This window comes from Vigna umbellata, chromosome 1 (genome assembly GCF_029865625.1).
Source record: "Vigna umbellata cultivar VRB3 chromosome 1, Vumbellata_1.0, whole genome shotgun sequence".
NCBI lineage: Eukaryota > Viridiplantae > Streptophyta > Magnoliopsida > Fabales > Fabaceae > Vigna > Vigna umbellata.
Window position 1 is genome coordinate 63,432,965 of NC_142165.1, and position 17,098 is coordinate 63,450,062.

At 36.5% G+C, this 17,098-nt stretch overlaps 1 pseudogene; it reads left to right on the plus strand.

Annotated features, from left to right (window-relative positions):
• The first annotated feature begins 5,390 nt into the window (after window positions 1–5,390).
• On the plus strand, window positions 5,391–6,929 carry LOC148206015 (uncharacterized; annotated as a pseudogene).
• The last annotated feature ends 10,169 nt before the right edge of the window (window positions 6,930–17,098 follow it).

The window sequence follows — 17,098 nt, forward strand, 5'->3', positions numbered from 1 at the left end:
ATTTTAGAGCAGTTGTGCAATCTGATTGAGGCATTCAGAGGCAGAAAGCTACACCTACTATGGTAGCCTTCTAGGACGTGGTTAGGGGATTGAAATTGGAGCAAGAAAGAGGGCTTTACATCAGCTGTTTTCCTCTGTCCAACAGCTGCAGTTTGCTGTTCCAGTAACATCTCCAACCACAAAAAGCTCAACTCACACATTTTTTTGAGTAGCACATAGCAACAGCCAACGCTTGAAGCCTGCACTAGTTTTAGGCATTATTTTGAGCTTGTTTGAGTCGTCATATCATGGAACCTTTGTAGCTTAAATTTCATTTTGGTTTTTGGCTAACTGACTTGGGAAAATGCTCTTGAAGCAATTCCAAGATCACATTTGAACATTGTAATAGTGTAATTTGGTGGTACATTATAGTCACATTTCTTTATTTTCTTTTCTTAACAAAAAAAAATGTTTAATCTAGTAGTGTTAACTCATATAATAGTCTTATATACACATATATACACATGAAATATGACTTAGATGAAATTTCATCCTTACTAGAAATCGTACTATAGAGCTAAGAGTTGAAGAAATCGTACTATTTCCAATCCACATTGAGTAAACTAAAACCAATAATAAAATTTATCAAACCCATTTGACCAATCCACAGTAGTGTAGAAATGACCTTTAACGTCACCCCTTAGACGTTGGACCACCAAATATCCAACGTAAAAAATGACCAGTAACATTTCCGTAAATAAAATTTGTATTTAGACGTCCGATTTGGAGGACTGACGTCTAAGCTGACTAACACGTCCGACTTGAGAGCCCCCGACATGTAATTCGTATTTAGACGTCGGATTCACCCTATCAGACGCTAAATGGTCAGCCCAGAATTCGAAAAGTCATTTTTTTTCACCACTTAGACATTCAATCCCAACCCCCCGACGTCTAAATACGAAGTAGACGTTGACTCCCCTAGAGTCGGACGCCAAATGGCCTGCAGACGTAGGTAAAAAGTGATTGTTCCATTTCCCTTACACGTCGGGTCGTCAGCACCGACGTCTAAATACCCCCTTAGACGCTAGGGCCCCTAAAGTTGGACGCCAAAAGTCTACACCAAAATTAATTTTAAAATGATTTAAACGTCGGCTTGGGAGGGGCCTCAACGTTCAAATGGATATAGACGTCAGACATAGAGGTGGACCGACGTCTAAAACATTTTATTTCTCTCTGCAATTTGCATTTTCCAGGTGCGTTTTCTCTCTTTTGGACCATTTAAACTTAGTTTTGCTCCGATTAAATTACTCTTTGATGAATTATCTTTCATTTGAACCGATTAAAATGCGTTTTCGTTGCGTTTTGGTGCAGTTTCTTGCCTGTTCTTGGGCGGCGATTTTGACCATTTTTGGCCCGCTAATTATTGCGTGAACTCCTTCATTTCCGTTCACTGCGTTTTTAATCTACTAAGAAGGTTAGCTTTGTTGTTGAAAACTTTTTGTGTATGCATGTTATTGGCTTTTGTGTGTGCATGTTATTGGCTATTGAGTATGATTGTTATTATCTTTTAGGTATGCATGTTATTGGATTTTGTGTGTGCATGTTATTGGCTATTGAGTATGATTGTTATTATCTTTTAGGTATGCATGTTATTGGCTTTTGAATATGCATGTGATAAAATTTGTCGTGTTATTATGATTGGCATGTTAGATTATTAGTATGAAATCATTGAGTGAAACTTAGTTCCCGTTTGAAATTTAACACAAAAGATTAATCTTTTAATCGTTTGTATTAAATTTTGAATTGTCCGATTGGACAGTTTGGAAAAATTATTTTCAATAATTTGCTATAACATGTACGTTGGAGTTTATGGATAACAATGATAAAATTTCGGTTCAGATTATTTGTGTTGTTCTGCGGATGCATATTTGATTGTGGTCATCCCTACCGACTCTCATTTCGTGTATTTCGGAAACCAATGCGAAATGTTGCTGAAATCTTATGAAATTTATTATGTGGGACTTCTTTGCACGTGTCTTAGCAAATTATGAAAAATAATTTTTTGTAACGGGTAGGGCCTAACCTTGTGAGAGGTCAAAAATTGAAACTGATTAAGTATGTTATACGAACATACAATGGATTGAAGCTGGATGAATGAACGTCGCATCAATGAAGAATATGAAAATGGTGTTTCGGATTTCTTACAATATGTTGAACAAAACGCAAAGTCTGTGAACGGGAAATATTTTTTTCCTTGTGTTCGTTGTCTTAATCAAATACTCCAAGACTTAGGCAATATGTGTGACCATCTATTCATGTTCGGCATAATGAGAACTTATACCGTTTGGACTTGGCATGGAGAAGTACCGGATCAATCTACCACGTCACGAGGAACGGATTATGTGGAAGAATGGTTGAGTGGTCATTTAAAGGACATGATATGTGATGTTGGTGAAGATAATTTTGGAAGAGTTAATTTGTATGCTTCTATTATAAACGACTCAAAGCAACCGCTGTATCCAGGATGCTCAAACTTTACACGTCTGTCTGCAACTTTGAAGTTGTTTAGTTTAAAAATGGAATGGATGGACCAACAAAAGTTTCACAGAGTTGTTGGAGTTGTTGAAGGAGATGCTTCCAAAAAATAATACTCTACCTATTCGTAATTACGAGGCAAAGAAAATATTATGTCCAATGGGTTTCAAATATCAAAAGATACATGTTTGTTCTAATGATTATGTTTTGTACATAAAGGAGTTTTATTCGCTAAAGTATTGTCCAACATGTGGTTTATCACGGTTTAAAAAATAAAATGACAGAGACACTAGTGATGAAAATAATGATGGTGCACCTGCTAAGGTGATGTGGTATTTGCTTATAATACCTAGGTTGAAACGTATGTTCTCTGTTAAAAAAGATGCAAAGAACCTTAAATGGCACGTTGCCGGAAGAAAGAGCGATAATCTTCTTCGACATTGAGATGATTCACCACAATGGAAGAAGATTGTTGAAACATTTCCAGAATTTGGTGCACTTGCAACTGATGGTATGAATCCTTATGGGAACTTAAGTAGCAAACACAGTTTATGGCAAGTTATGTCGATGATATACAATCTTTCTCCTTTCTTGTGCATGAAGAGAAAATATGTCATGTTGTCCATGATGATATCAGGTCCTAGACAACTTGGTAATGACATTAATGTTTACTTGAAACATTTAATTGATGATTTGAAAATCTTGTGGGAAGAAGGGGTCGAAGTGTTCGATTCAGATGTTTAAGAAACTTTTTGTTTGCATACAATGTTGTTTTTCACTATAAATTATTTCCTAGCATATGGAAACTTGAGCGGTTATAGTGTTAAAGGTCAATTTGCATGTCCCATTTGTGAAGAAAACACTAGTTACCTTAAATTGAAGCATGGTCAAAAGACGTTATATACAAGACATCGAAAATTCCTTCCTCGTAATCACCCTTACCGTAGATTGAAAAAAACATTTAATGGAAGTGCTGAGGATGAGGTTGTGTCCAGATCCCGCAATGGTGAAGAAGTTTATAATGAAGTCAAAAACATTGACATTGTCTTCGGAAAACATCAGAAAAGGACCTTTGCGAAAAACATTTGGAAGAAACGATCAATATTTTTTAATCTCCCATATTGGTGTAAACTTGATGTACGACATTGTATAGATGTGATGCATGTTGAAAAAAATGTTTGTGACAGTGTCATCGGAAATTTATTAAACGTGAAAGGGAAGACCAGAGACGGAATAAAAGCATGACAGGATTTGTCTGACATGGGAATCCGGTCTGAGTTACATCCACAGTTAATTGGAAGATGCATCTATCTACCACCAGCTTGTCACACTCTTTCTAAAATATAAAAACAAAGTTTTTGTAAGTCTTTAAGAAGTGTGAAGGTTCCACAAGGTTATTCTTCAAATATTAGTAACCTTGTTTCTATGCAAGAGTTAAAGTTAGTTGGTTTAAAGTCTCACGATTGTCATGTATTGATGTAACAATTGTTACTAGTTGTTATTTGAGGCATATTACATGCTTCTGTTAGAGGTATTCTGCACGTCTAAGTTTCTTCTTTAATGTCATTTGCAAGAAAGTTCTAGACCCTCAAGTTTTAGATCAATTAGAAAATGAAGGAATAAGACTACTGTGTGAATTGGAGATGTATTTTCCACCTTCTTTTTTTGATATCATGGTTCATTTGATTGTTCATCTAGTTAGAGAAATTCGAATATGTGGGTTGGTTTTCTTAAGGTGGATGTACCCTGTTGAGAGATACATGAAGATCTTAAAGGGATATGTCAAGAATCAGTATCAACCAGAAGCTTCAATCATAGAGCGATACGTTGCAGAAGAAGCCATTGAATTTTGTTCAAGTTATATGCCAAGTTGTGAACTAGTGAGACTTCCTAAGAGCAGACATGAAGGAAAATGTGAAGGTAAGAGTGCTCGAGGTGTGAAAATTGAAAGTGTTACTAGAAAAGAAGTTGATCAAGCTCATTTGTACATCTTAAACAATACTGTTGATGTGATTCCTTACATTTTTTAACATGTTAATGAAATAAAGGCAGCACACCCAAGAATGAGTGAAAAACGGACTTTTAATGAACATGTCAAAACCTTCTTACAATGGTTTAAGAAAAAGATTTATCAACTCCAAATGTTTCTGAAAGTCTATTGAGGCTATCTTGTGGGCCGAACACAGATGTCATTACATATGGTGGATACTATATAAACAATATTTCTTTTCAGACAAAGGTAGAAGATGACAAAAGTAGAGTTCAAAATAGTGGGGTTACACTACAAGCTGAGGTTGTGCACTTTGCTAGTTCTAAAGACAAAAATCCAATCACAACATGCATGAGTTATTTTGGAATAATACAAGAAATATGGGAAGTTGATTATATCAGTTTTAGAGTCCCATTTTTCAAGTGTAAATGGGTTGATATCAATTCCGGTGTCATGACAGATGACTTTGCTTTCACATTGGTGGACCTTAACAAGATGAATTACACTAATGAACGATTTATTATGGTTGGTCAAGAAAGAAAAATATTCTACGTAAATGATCGAGCAAATAAAAAATGGTCAGTGGTATTGCAAGGAAAAAACATGCATGGATATCATATGAAGATTCTCTTTATATACTTGAGACAACATCTTTTGCATCAAGACCCATTGAAGACAATGTGGATGATGTAGCCGATGACATCCATACAATTCAGAGTGATCACAATGAAGGGATATGAAGAAAAATATATCCTAATAGGTTTTGTGATATTTTTTTAGTGACTTTAAATGTTGTTTTAGTTATGATAATTGATGTAGTACTGACCATAAATAATATTTTTCAGGTATGTCGACCTCAGGATCAAGAAAGACCGGACATGGTTGATCTGTCACACGATTTCCCGATGTGACATCCTGACGCGTTGCGGAGCAGAGGATACATGTTGACATTGACTCGCGGTCAAGTCTGCCTTCAAGGCCAAATGTTGATAGGTTTAGGAGTTATTTGGGTGTGTTAGAAAAAACCCATGTTTCTATCGTTCTTGCATCTTGGGATGACATCCCAAAGGTCGACACGAACCTTTTATGGCAGGACATTCAGGTATGTTTACTTAAAAGAAATTTGATATATTTTTTTCTTTGTTCTTATTATGTCATTAACATGTTCTCTGTTTTAAACAACAACGTTATGATATTTCAAACACTGGTCGAATTAGAAGGAAAGTGTTATCCCATGTAGCGATCAGATGGAGGGATTTCAAAACAAGACTGACATGTCTATATGTCTTTGGAGACAGACAACATGAGTCTCCATGTGACAAGTACAGAATAATAGAGGAGGAGTGGATGTAGTTTCATGCATCTAGAGAGTCTAAGGACTGACAGGTTTGTTTCTTAACATATTTCTTTAGTTAATAAATGCGTTTTATTATGATTTTACACTTATGAATATACATTGTTTGACAGGGTAAAAGGTTAGCCGCCCAAGAAAGACAAAGGCTAAATGATGCACCACACGTATTATCACGAGGTGGTTATGCATTACTTGAGAAGAAGATGAGAAAGAGTGGAGCGGAGGCCTTAGGACTTGAGTTCCCCGACCTAGCACCTGCACCTACTAGGTACGAGATGTGGAAGGCTGCTCGGACTAAGTCTGATGGGAACATGATATCTTCCTCAGTTGCCTTGATCTCACAAAGAATTGTGAGTACAAATTTTAAACATTGTTTGATTGTGTATTTATCATCGCATTTATTTTATGTAACAAAGTTTTTTTTATATGCAGGATGAGTTGGTTGAGCAGCAGACTTAGGGAACATTTGTTGGCCAAGGTAGGGACAACATTCTAACAACGACCATTAAAAAGCCCGAGCAGCTAGGACGTGTACGTGGAGTTGGTGGGGCGATTGGTCTTCGTGACTACTTTGGCCCTACACAAAAAACACTTAATCCATGAGGCAAGAGGCACTGAGGAAGATGGATCTTCAGTGGGAGGAAAGGCTCAACCAAAGCATGAGATCTATGGATCAACAATTCATGGAGCAGCTATAGGAACAAAAAGAAATTCAAAGAGCGCTTGAAGAGAAGTTGCATTCCATGACACAGGGCACCATGGAGTTCCCCATTGAAGCTCCCACAGATCCTTCGGTCAGCACTAGAGTGTAGACCCTAGTGCTTTACTGTAGACCCTACTGAGTGTAGTGGTCAGTATGAGCTGTTGGTTGATGGGCATCCTCCATGCATTGTGACTGTCGGACGAGTCCTTGAGGGAGGCCAAACTATTCATGGTGTTCCCTTATTACCCCACCACATGCGTGTGACGATTGACGAGGTTTGGGATCCCCAAGCAAGCGTAGGTGCTTGTACCCACTTTAGAAATTCAGTTTGTGGGGAAGGCCATAAGAACATTTATAGACTGGCCTAGAGCATTGATCATGTTACACATTGCTACACCACATGTATAATATTTTTATTATTAGTATTTATATGTTAAATTTGTAAACATTGATTGATAACTTTGAAAATTTTATCTTCAGTTCATACGTCCTCAGAAGTAGCCGATGCATGAGCCAGTCATAGATGAAGATGATGAGATGGCTGAAGCGGAGGATGATCCTCTAGCAAAGCTCATGACACAATTACCTAGGTTGTCCAAAGGACCAATAGAATTTCACTAGGATTTGAGAGTATTTAGCATCTAGTGCCATGTGTCAGTATATATCACATTTAATGATGCACTAAAGGTCATTGGGGGAGACAGGATGTTGAATATTTCCATCCTTCAACTATGGCGCATGTAAGCTAGTTAATTTTGTCTTCCATATTAGTTATATTTAGATTCTTAGTTTCTAATAACTTAACTTTGTTGTTTTAGGTACATGGACACAGTCATTGTGGACCAAGGTCGGTCTTCCATGTACGGATTTGTTGAACTTTAGACCATCCAACCGTTTGGTAATACAATTGAGACCAAACAAAATTATTTTGCAAACATGGATGGTTGAGTCAAACAAAGACATATACTTTGTGCCATACATTGATGGGTATGGGTTGTTTTATGTAAAAGTACATTAAGGTTTACTTAATTAGTTTACTAACTATTTATGATTCATGATAGGTCTCACTGGAAGTTGATGGTCATCATTCCCAAACAATGCAAAATTATATGGTTTTGTTTGCTGCATAGGAAGATGAAAGCTGACTTGAAAACCATGCTTCAAAGGTAAGTATTTCTCTTTTTATATTTCAAATTCATGTTGACCTTCATTTTTATAATAATATAGTTATATGAATATTACCTTATGTTTTCAATGTAAATAGAGTTGTGGGTAAAGCCCGAGGTCAGCTAGTTCAAATTCTGTATCCAAAGGTTGTAAGTCATTTATAGTTCTAATTCATTTTCTATGTTATTGAATGATCTAAATGCTTGCCTATTTAGTTTGTCATTTTAGTGTAACAAGCAGCTAGATTCATGGGAATCTGGTTACTATGTCATGTCTTGGATTAAGACCATCATTCGAGTTGCCATTACAGATGATTGGGTTGAGGTAATGATGCTTACCTTCAATACATTACAAATCAAATTCATCTTTGAACATATGCAAACATAATGAATCTTTCTTCATTTTGCAGCGCTTCAAGAGTACATTTCCTATACTAGAGGAAGCAATTAAGAAGATAAGACAATAGTGGGCAGCTTATCTTCTCCAAAGATGGACCTAGGAAGATTTCCTATTTTACTGAACATTTACATTTAGTTTAACTTTAACTTTTGATAATTTAGGTTTTGGATTATTTTTTAGTACTTTGTTTACTTGAAACGTTCAAGATATATTATATTTTGCTGTGCTGGGATAATTTTCTGCTTTTCAGGTGTGGTTTTATTGTAAAAATAAATTAATTTAAAAAAAAACACCTAGTAGACGTCTATTATGGTACCGTCTGACGTCTATTGACGTTTGTCAGTGCACATGCTGACGTCTAATGGATTACAAGTCAACATACGTTCCAGATGGTTAAACATTGACTATCCCATGGTCAGACGTCTATATAGACGTCCCACCAATGCAAGCCAGACGATGTCCATATAGACGTCCGACCTACAGTCCGTCGTCTATATAGACGCCTGACCATGGAGTCTGATGTCCCATTAACGTCTCCCAATAAGACGCCAGACAGTGATCAAACGCCAAAAACTCCAAATAACAGGCATTAAAAGCCTTTTCTGCACTGCTGCAAGAATATCACTTAAACAATAACCAAGCTCTTACCAAACTATATTAAATAATTTTCTCAAACTTTTCCTCCAACTTAATGAATAACTTGATAAACCTTACCTACAAACCCAAATTATCTTTAATTATACGTGGACTAAAACCTATCAAGTTTAATTTTAATGTGATATGTACGTAACCATGTGATATATAAATTTCGGAGACTTGTATGTTTGGAACCATGTAATCTGAGGTGATTTCTCAAGTATAAATTTATTTATTCCACCTTTAAAAAAAAAATTCGTATCAAAATATTTTGTTCTATAATTTTTTATTTTAATCCGTTTTCTCATCATTTTGTAATTACAAATTTTAATTTACTCCATTAAATTTCAAAAGCTATTCCTTATACTATCCGCTCAACATTAATTACTTTCATATTCAAATTTTTTGATAATTTTCAAGAATATATATTAAATTGTAATCATATTTTAAATTTTTAACACAAATCCAAATTAGGGATTGGAAAACATAAAAGTAAAATTGAAAAATAAAACTAGAAATCAAAAGAGAAATCAAACAATTAAAAAAAATCAATTCATAAATCCAAACATACTACCAAAAACAAAGGCATTATCGACGGCCCTAGTCCATCGGAAACAGCCAAAAGTCGTCGGATTAGCGATGGCCAAACTTCCGTTGGTAAATTCTTTGTCACTAACTATTACCGACGGTCTTTGTCCTTCAGTAATTATCGAGGGTCACATCTTTCAGTAATTATCGAAGGGCATAGGCCTTCGATAATTATCGAAGGGAAAAGGCCTTCGGTAAGTCCTTCGGTAAGAACCAGCTAGAATTTAGTTATATTTGTATTTGTTATCCACCTAAACAAACCTGCATAACATGTTCACAACACAGACTTTGCATAACATTTTTAAACCACAAACAGACCTCCATAATATGATTCCCAAAATCATCCAATCATTGAAGGAGTAAACAACAATATAACATCAATTATATAAAACATAAAACAACATTTAAGAACTTGTATTTATAAATGAACCGTGATCCATAAAACATAAAATAATATATTCATCTAGACCAACAATGGTAAAATGTTTGAAAGACATGAGCATATTATAATGCAGCAGAATCATAATGTTCTAACATCCAAATGTTCTACTACGTTCAATAACAAAATAAAACTAATAATCTACATAGTCATCATCAAAATGATCTTCATCATCCTGCTGCTCTATAGATGGTTAGACTGTTGTGGGGTGGACTGGTGTGGGCTAGATTGATGTGAGCTGGACTGATGTGGGCTGGACTGATATGGGCTCCTGAGGGACGGCGGGTGATAGGGAGGGTCGTGGCTGGGTCGGAGGGACGGTGGAATGAAGGTGTGAAGCTTTAGGCAACACTCTCATGGCCAAGGACTTAAAGTTTGTAAACTCGTCTCTCAATGAGCTATATTCGTCTCTCAAATCATGATTTTCCTGGTCACATTGTTGTAGTAGCTGTGTCACGCACTCGATGGCCTCGTCAGCAGTGGTGGTTGAAGAAAAAGGTTGGTGCTTCAGAGTACCTCCTCTTGTTGCTGTGTAGTTTGCAGCAAGTTGTCATGCATCGTACACTCGTCCCTTTTTCTTCCCACCAATGACATCTATCCAACATTGTGTCCTACAGATTTCGTTGTCTTCATTACTCATAGCATCCGGTGTAGGAGCTGACCCATGTTCGAATCTAACCTTGTGAAAGTCTCGTAGAAAATTCTTCCTATTCAAGTACTCCAATTTAGAGTTTTAGGTACTTGATCCAATTTGACATGTTTCCTAGCTTCATTTAACAACTTTAAACTTCTTAGGATGTGTAGAGTACACATTCTTAGCTTAGTTTAGATGAATTCTCAATTTGTCACCTCTTTAGTACCTTTTTTAGGTTTCAAGTAGTACAATTTTTAGTTTTAGGTACTTCATCCAATTTCACACGTTTCTTAGCTTCATTTAACAACTTTAAACTTGTTAAGATGTCTATAACTCACATTCTTAGGCTACTTTGTTGCACTTTGCAAAGTTCTTCCATTCTATTGACATTTGTAGTAGAGCTTTTGAGGTTTCACTAGTGATTTGTACAACTTGTCTTAAGAATAACTTGTTCACTCAATTATTTGTCATTTCTAGTACATTAGAAGTTGTCTAGATAGTTTTAAGGTTCTTTTTACCTAAATTACAATTCTATGATGAATCCAAAGTAAGATAACAATAAAAACATAAATAATGTAACAAAAATTCACAAGTAAGATAACAATAAATACATAAAAACTACAACTCAAAATTCACGTGTTCTCAATAAATTCATGATTATGCCAAAACATCGCAACTCCAAAACATCACAACATCATTTTTCTTTGCTACTTTAAACATATATTGTTGCTTTTAACTCCTTTTTGCTGATATCATCTTTGATTGTTTTGTTTTAAGTCATATTGAGTAATTTCCTGTTTCTAGCGATTTGGAAAGGTGTAGTATTGCCATTTAGAGTTTTATTATCTGTTTTGAACTTTCTTTGATGTTTTAAGCCAATTGTTATTTTTTCAGGCTTTGTAGGTTAATCTATAATGTTATTTTCAGATTAGTAATAGTTGTTTTTATTAATTTCATTTGTTGTTTTTAGATTTTGTTTACTAACTATTTTTAACTAAACTAACCACTATCTTAATAAACTGTTGTTTTGATCATAATTTCTTTTCTAGGAAGAGATTATATTTCTTAGTTGTTGAAGGTAAACTAAGCACTCGTAATTGAAATTTAGGAATCCAAGTTTCCATACTAGGTTGTAAGTCTAAATTGACTTTGTTTCCTTCACCATATATAAACCTACTTAAGTTTTGAATGATTCACAAATGGTGTAAAAGAAATGGGAACCTCAGACTAGTATCCTGGATACTATCAATCTAAAAACAACCTTCATACTAAACTGAAAAGGGTAATCTAAACCTACACATTGTTAGATGTCTCATGCCTAATTATGACTGATTAGAACCAATGGCAGAGGCACTTGTACATGGTTTATGTTTTCAAATTCATCATTCACAGATTAAAGTACCAAAACAAACCACAACAGAATTGTTCATTATTTTTTCATGGAAAAAAAAACCTAACCAATATAATACTGGTTCATTGCTTTTGTTATTCTTTCTTTAATTGAATTTCAAGATAAGAGCACACCCCTTACATACTTCACAATCAGTTTCAAACCATCCATTCATGCAATCTCAATTTAGGTACCCATACCTTTGCCTTTGCTTTCTTTCCTGGTCACTGGTCACGACAACGCCAACACACTGGTTGAAGAAACACTCGAACAACACTATGGGGGAGGTTCGGCAAGTAAAGCGTAATATACCTTCACTAACACCATAGTCGCAGCGAACGACAATGGAGGTTGAAGGTTGTGAACGACAATTGAGGGAGAGCAAATCCAAAACGTCCTTCGGTATTGCCTACGCCGTTCTAAACCAGAGACAGGGGAAGAAGGGTTTTCAAAGGAGGGAAGAAGGGGAAGACGTGTTTTTCGCGAAATGAAATTAGGGAGGAAAATCTTAATTTCTGATTTCATACACTCACTACTACAAAATCATTGAATACCGAAGGATAATTACCGAAGGCCACTTGGCCCTCGGTAAAAATGATAATACCGAAGGATCTTCCGACGGTCATAAAAGTTGGTCATTACCGAAGGCTTTTGGCCCTCGGTATTACACAGAGGATATACCGAAGGCTTTTGGCCGTCGGTATATGCATTCACTTAATGAAATCTGAATTTGGGATTTCCCTCTTCCATTTTCCCAAATACTTTCCGAAAAGCTTGTCCCAATCTTTCACTCCCGTCCTTGCTTTCCACTCTACCGTGCCCTAATCTCTACCTCCCTCTGTCGTTCACCATCCGAAACCATCATTGTCAATGATTCTCAACCTGTCGAGCTGCTATTTCTTTACGACGGTGGTTTGGCTGCGTCAGGAGGTGTTCTCGCGGCGTGGGCAGAGCTTGTAGTTGCCAAGGGAGGCTAATCCAGGGGTTGTGTGACAAAGTACCTTTCGTTGCGTGAGAAGGGTTGCGCGACAGAGGGTATTCGAGGGTTGTCGGTACCGTAGAGGTGAGTAATTGGTTCAAATTATTGCTTTAAATTAAGTAGCTTTTGGTGGCTGCCCTGTTTGTGATGCATGTGTGAGTTAACCTGAATATATGTGTATTGCTTTTGGTTCGCATTGGAGATTTTGTTTAACACTAAATATCATTGGAAAATTATTGCAATTGTAGTGGTGCGTTGAAGGTGGAGTGAAGCGTAGTGTAGGGAAAAAGTGTGGTGTTAGGAGGTTGTCTTCGTCCAGGGAGCTGGTTGTAGCGTGGAGGTAAGCACTTTGTCTCTGAATGAAGCTAGCATTGGTGTAGAATTATGGTTAAATGTTGAATAAAAATGTCGTTGCATTAATAAAAGAATGAGATTGTATTATTAGAGTGTTTTGAGTTCATCTTAGGAATTACATTGCTTGTATTACTGTTATGCATGTTTGGTAAGGATTGAAACCACAGATTGCTATGGTCATATTAGGTTCAATGCTATTTTTTCTTATATTCCAAGCTATGTTGCATGTGTCAAATGTAGTGTTGTGGCCATATTGCTAAAGGGTATGAAGGTTTTAAATGTATTAAAGTCCTGGACATTTGATTCAGTTTTGTTTAAGTATATTAGAATAAATGCTGTTATGAAACTGGTGATGATATCATGGTATGTGTGCATGTGATATAGGTACTTAGTTAGTTGATACCTTTGATTTAGGTACTTAGTTAGTTGTTACCTATCTTGTTGATTCATTTTCCAGTTTTAGCTGTTTGCTTTAGCCTATATAAAGGCTTGACTGGTCTTTTATAAACCAAAACACACAAACACAGTAGTTGAACGTGAATGCAAAGAATTAAAGGATTGGAGACCTTCCCTTTTTGGTTTAAAGGAGAAGTTATCATGCAAAGACTTTAACATAATTGAAGAAGAATTAAAGGATTGGAAACCTTCCCTTTTTGGTTCCCTTTGAATTGTAGGAGTAGAATTTGCTAACAGTAGCAAATGCTCCTTTTCTCTCTTTTCTTTTTCTCTTCTCTCATCTTGTGCTATCTTCTCTTCTTCTGTCTTTCTCATGTATTCTTCTATCTTTTCTCTCAATTCCTCTTCTCTCCTTCTAGTCTCGCTCTTTCTATTGTTATCCAAGAGTTTCTCAAGTTTTTCTTTAAATTCAATTTCCCTTCTAGAGAAACCATGTAGACCTATCATAAATGTTTTTCCCTCTTGAATGAGGTGTCCCATTAATTGTAGGTCTCTCTTGGCTGAAGGAGAAACAAAGTTTCTTCTCATGCAAGCTCTTAGCTCATACCAATCATGAATGGAGGATTTTCTACCTTTCTTGACACTATATTGCCTATGACTCCACCACTCACTTGCATGTTCTTGTAATGTAGAAAGATATATGTTAAGAGCAAAGGATTCAGTATCTCTAGGAAAGAAGGATGTATTATATCAAATTTTCTTAATGACCTTTTACAAGAAAACAAAAGAAAACAGATTACAAGTTCAAAACTCAAATAGGATCAAGATAAACTACTCTACTGCTCCATGTATTCACTGATTTTGAATTTCTTTCTGTATCTCTCTTGGTGCTTTAGCCCTTCAATCCTTGCTGAAAGAGGATTCAATCTTCTGGAACAGTATTGGCTACTACAGAGTATTGATTATGTTGTTTAGCTCCTCATGCAACCGTGAAACTTCAAGTAGAGCACATTCATGCCACTCTTAATGGTCTTCACAAAGCTGTCCAAAACAATTCTGCATAGGTTGAATTTAAATCACGAGCAATTGCACTCTGCTGCAAGGTTTTCCTCTATGAATTTTGCTTATTGAAACTCCAAAATCACGTGGAAATTTGGTCCTTAACCTGTGATTGAATTAAATTCTTTACTTTGAAAATCTGCTGCACAAGCTGTAAGACACCCTTCAAGTGAAAACCTGGACTGTTATATCAAACCACCAAGAATATCTAATGCTCCAAACTGAACAAATTAATGAACTATCAAAACTGATTTTGAATTAAATAGAATTTGGAGAGAAAACTGGCTAAAACAGATATAGCACCAGAAAAGTAGAAAGTGAACTGATATAAAGAAGATTTGAAGAAATGTGTTTTGAACAACTTTGAGAAGTTCAAATCTGGACCTTCAACTATAGAAACCAGTTCAATTAACAAGTTTTCGAAATCCTTTTGATCATGTAAAATTTGTATCAAATTAGAAACTGTAGAAACCACCTTGATAGCACAATTTAATTTGAGAAAATGGATTTTTGAGTGCCAAAATTTTCCTCTCTGCCAGGGCTATTTAGCTTTGATTGCAACCTCACAACTCTATTTCTGCACTGTTTTAGGGTACTCTAGGAAGTTTCTTTGAGGTTCAATACACTCAATCTGTCATTCACTTTGATATTCAAGTGGCTATTGAGGTTCAATACACTCAATCTGTCACTCAATCTGTTTTAGGGTACGACCGTTGTTATAGTGGAAGGAGAGGTTTGAAGGAATCTTTTGTCATCGGAGTTGAAGAGTTCGTGGAGACGGCCCGACGATATCAATATTATGCCCTTGATGGAGGGATTCGATGTCCATGCATCAAGTGCGAATGTACAAGGATTTTGAAAGATGAAGTCGTAAAAGTTCACCTTTACCAAAAAGGGTTCATGCCTAATTACACGGTTTGGACATTTCATGGTGAAGAAATTCCTTCGACCTCCACTGCAGCTGAAAATCGGCTTGCGTCAGGTTCGAATACTATTGTACATACATCTGAGATAGATCAATTTGCCTATATGCAAGAGATGGTCGACAATGCTCTTCGTCACCATGCTGAAGAAGCAGACGATAGTCATGATGAAGAGCCTCCAAATGAAACGACGCAGAGGTTTTACAATTTACTGACAGAGGTAAATCTACCTGTATTTGAAGGTTCATCTTAGTCAAAATTGTCAGTGTGCATTAGACTCATGGCTGGGAAATCTAATTGGAATGTTCCCATTCAAGCAGTGGACTTCTATACAAAATTGATGTTAGATTTAACACCACCAAACAATTTCATGCCGAAGAACTATTACCAAGCCAAAAAATGTGTTTCAAAGTTGGGATTGGATGTCAAGAAGATTGATTGTTGTGTTAATGGATGTATGTTATTCTATGATAATGACAGTGGCAAAAATGATGCATTATTGGTTGAATGCAAGTTTTGTGGCTCACCTCGATATCAGACAATGCATATTGGACGGAGGCAAAAAAAACCAATTCCATTAAAGTCCATGTTCTACTTGCCTATAATTCCAAGATTACAAAGATTGTTTACTTCAATGCAAACATCAGTACACATGACATGGCATGATGGTAACAAAACTCCGGGATTTTTGCGTCATCCTTCTGATGGTGAAGCTTGGAAGCACTTCAATCGTAAACATCCATCCTTTGCTAGTGAACCACGTAACGTCAGACTTGGTCTATGCTCTGATGGGTTTACCCCGTACATTCAGGCGTCTGCATCACCGTATTCATGCTGGCCCGTGATAGTTACCCCATACAATCTACCACCTGAGATGTGTATGACAAAGCCTTACATGTTTTTATCGTGTATAATACCAGGTCCATCTAATCCCAAATCATTGATTGATGTGTACTTGGAGCCTTTGATTGATGATTTGAAGAAGTTATGGAATGGTGTTTGGACGTATGACGTTTCAAGGAGGCAAAATTTCCTTATGAGGGCAGCCTTGATGTGGACTATTAATGACTTCCCAGCGTACGGCATGTTATCTGGTTGTAGCACACATGGTCGATTAGCTTGTCCACATTGCATGGAACATACAAAGTCATTCCAATTGAGTCATGGCCGAAAAAGTAGTTGGTTTGACTGCCATCGACGGTTCTTGCCCATTGATCACCCCTTTAGAAGAAACAAAAAGGCATTTCGCAAAGGACAAGTTGAAACGGATATGCCCCCGCCAAAGTTGACTGGATCACACGTGTGGAAAAGAGTGAAAGACTATCCAAAAGTCACTGAATCTGGTCAGAATAGGATAGAAGGGTTTGGAGAATGGCATAATTGGACTAAAAGAAGCATATTTTGGGAACTTCCCTATTGGAAAGACATATACACAGAAATTTCCACATGAAAGCATCTCATCGACTGTTAGAGATGTTTAGGGATGCCCGCAATGCAGGACAGCGCCCTTACTGGCTGGGTGAACAAATTTGGAACTCTTTACTGGCTCATTGGAATACGGTAGAGTTTCGCA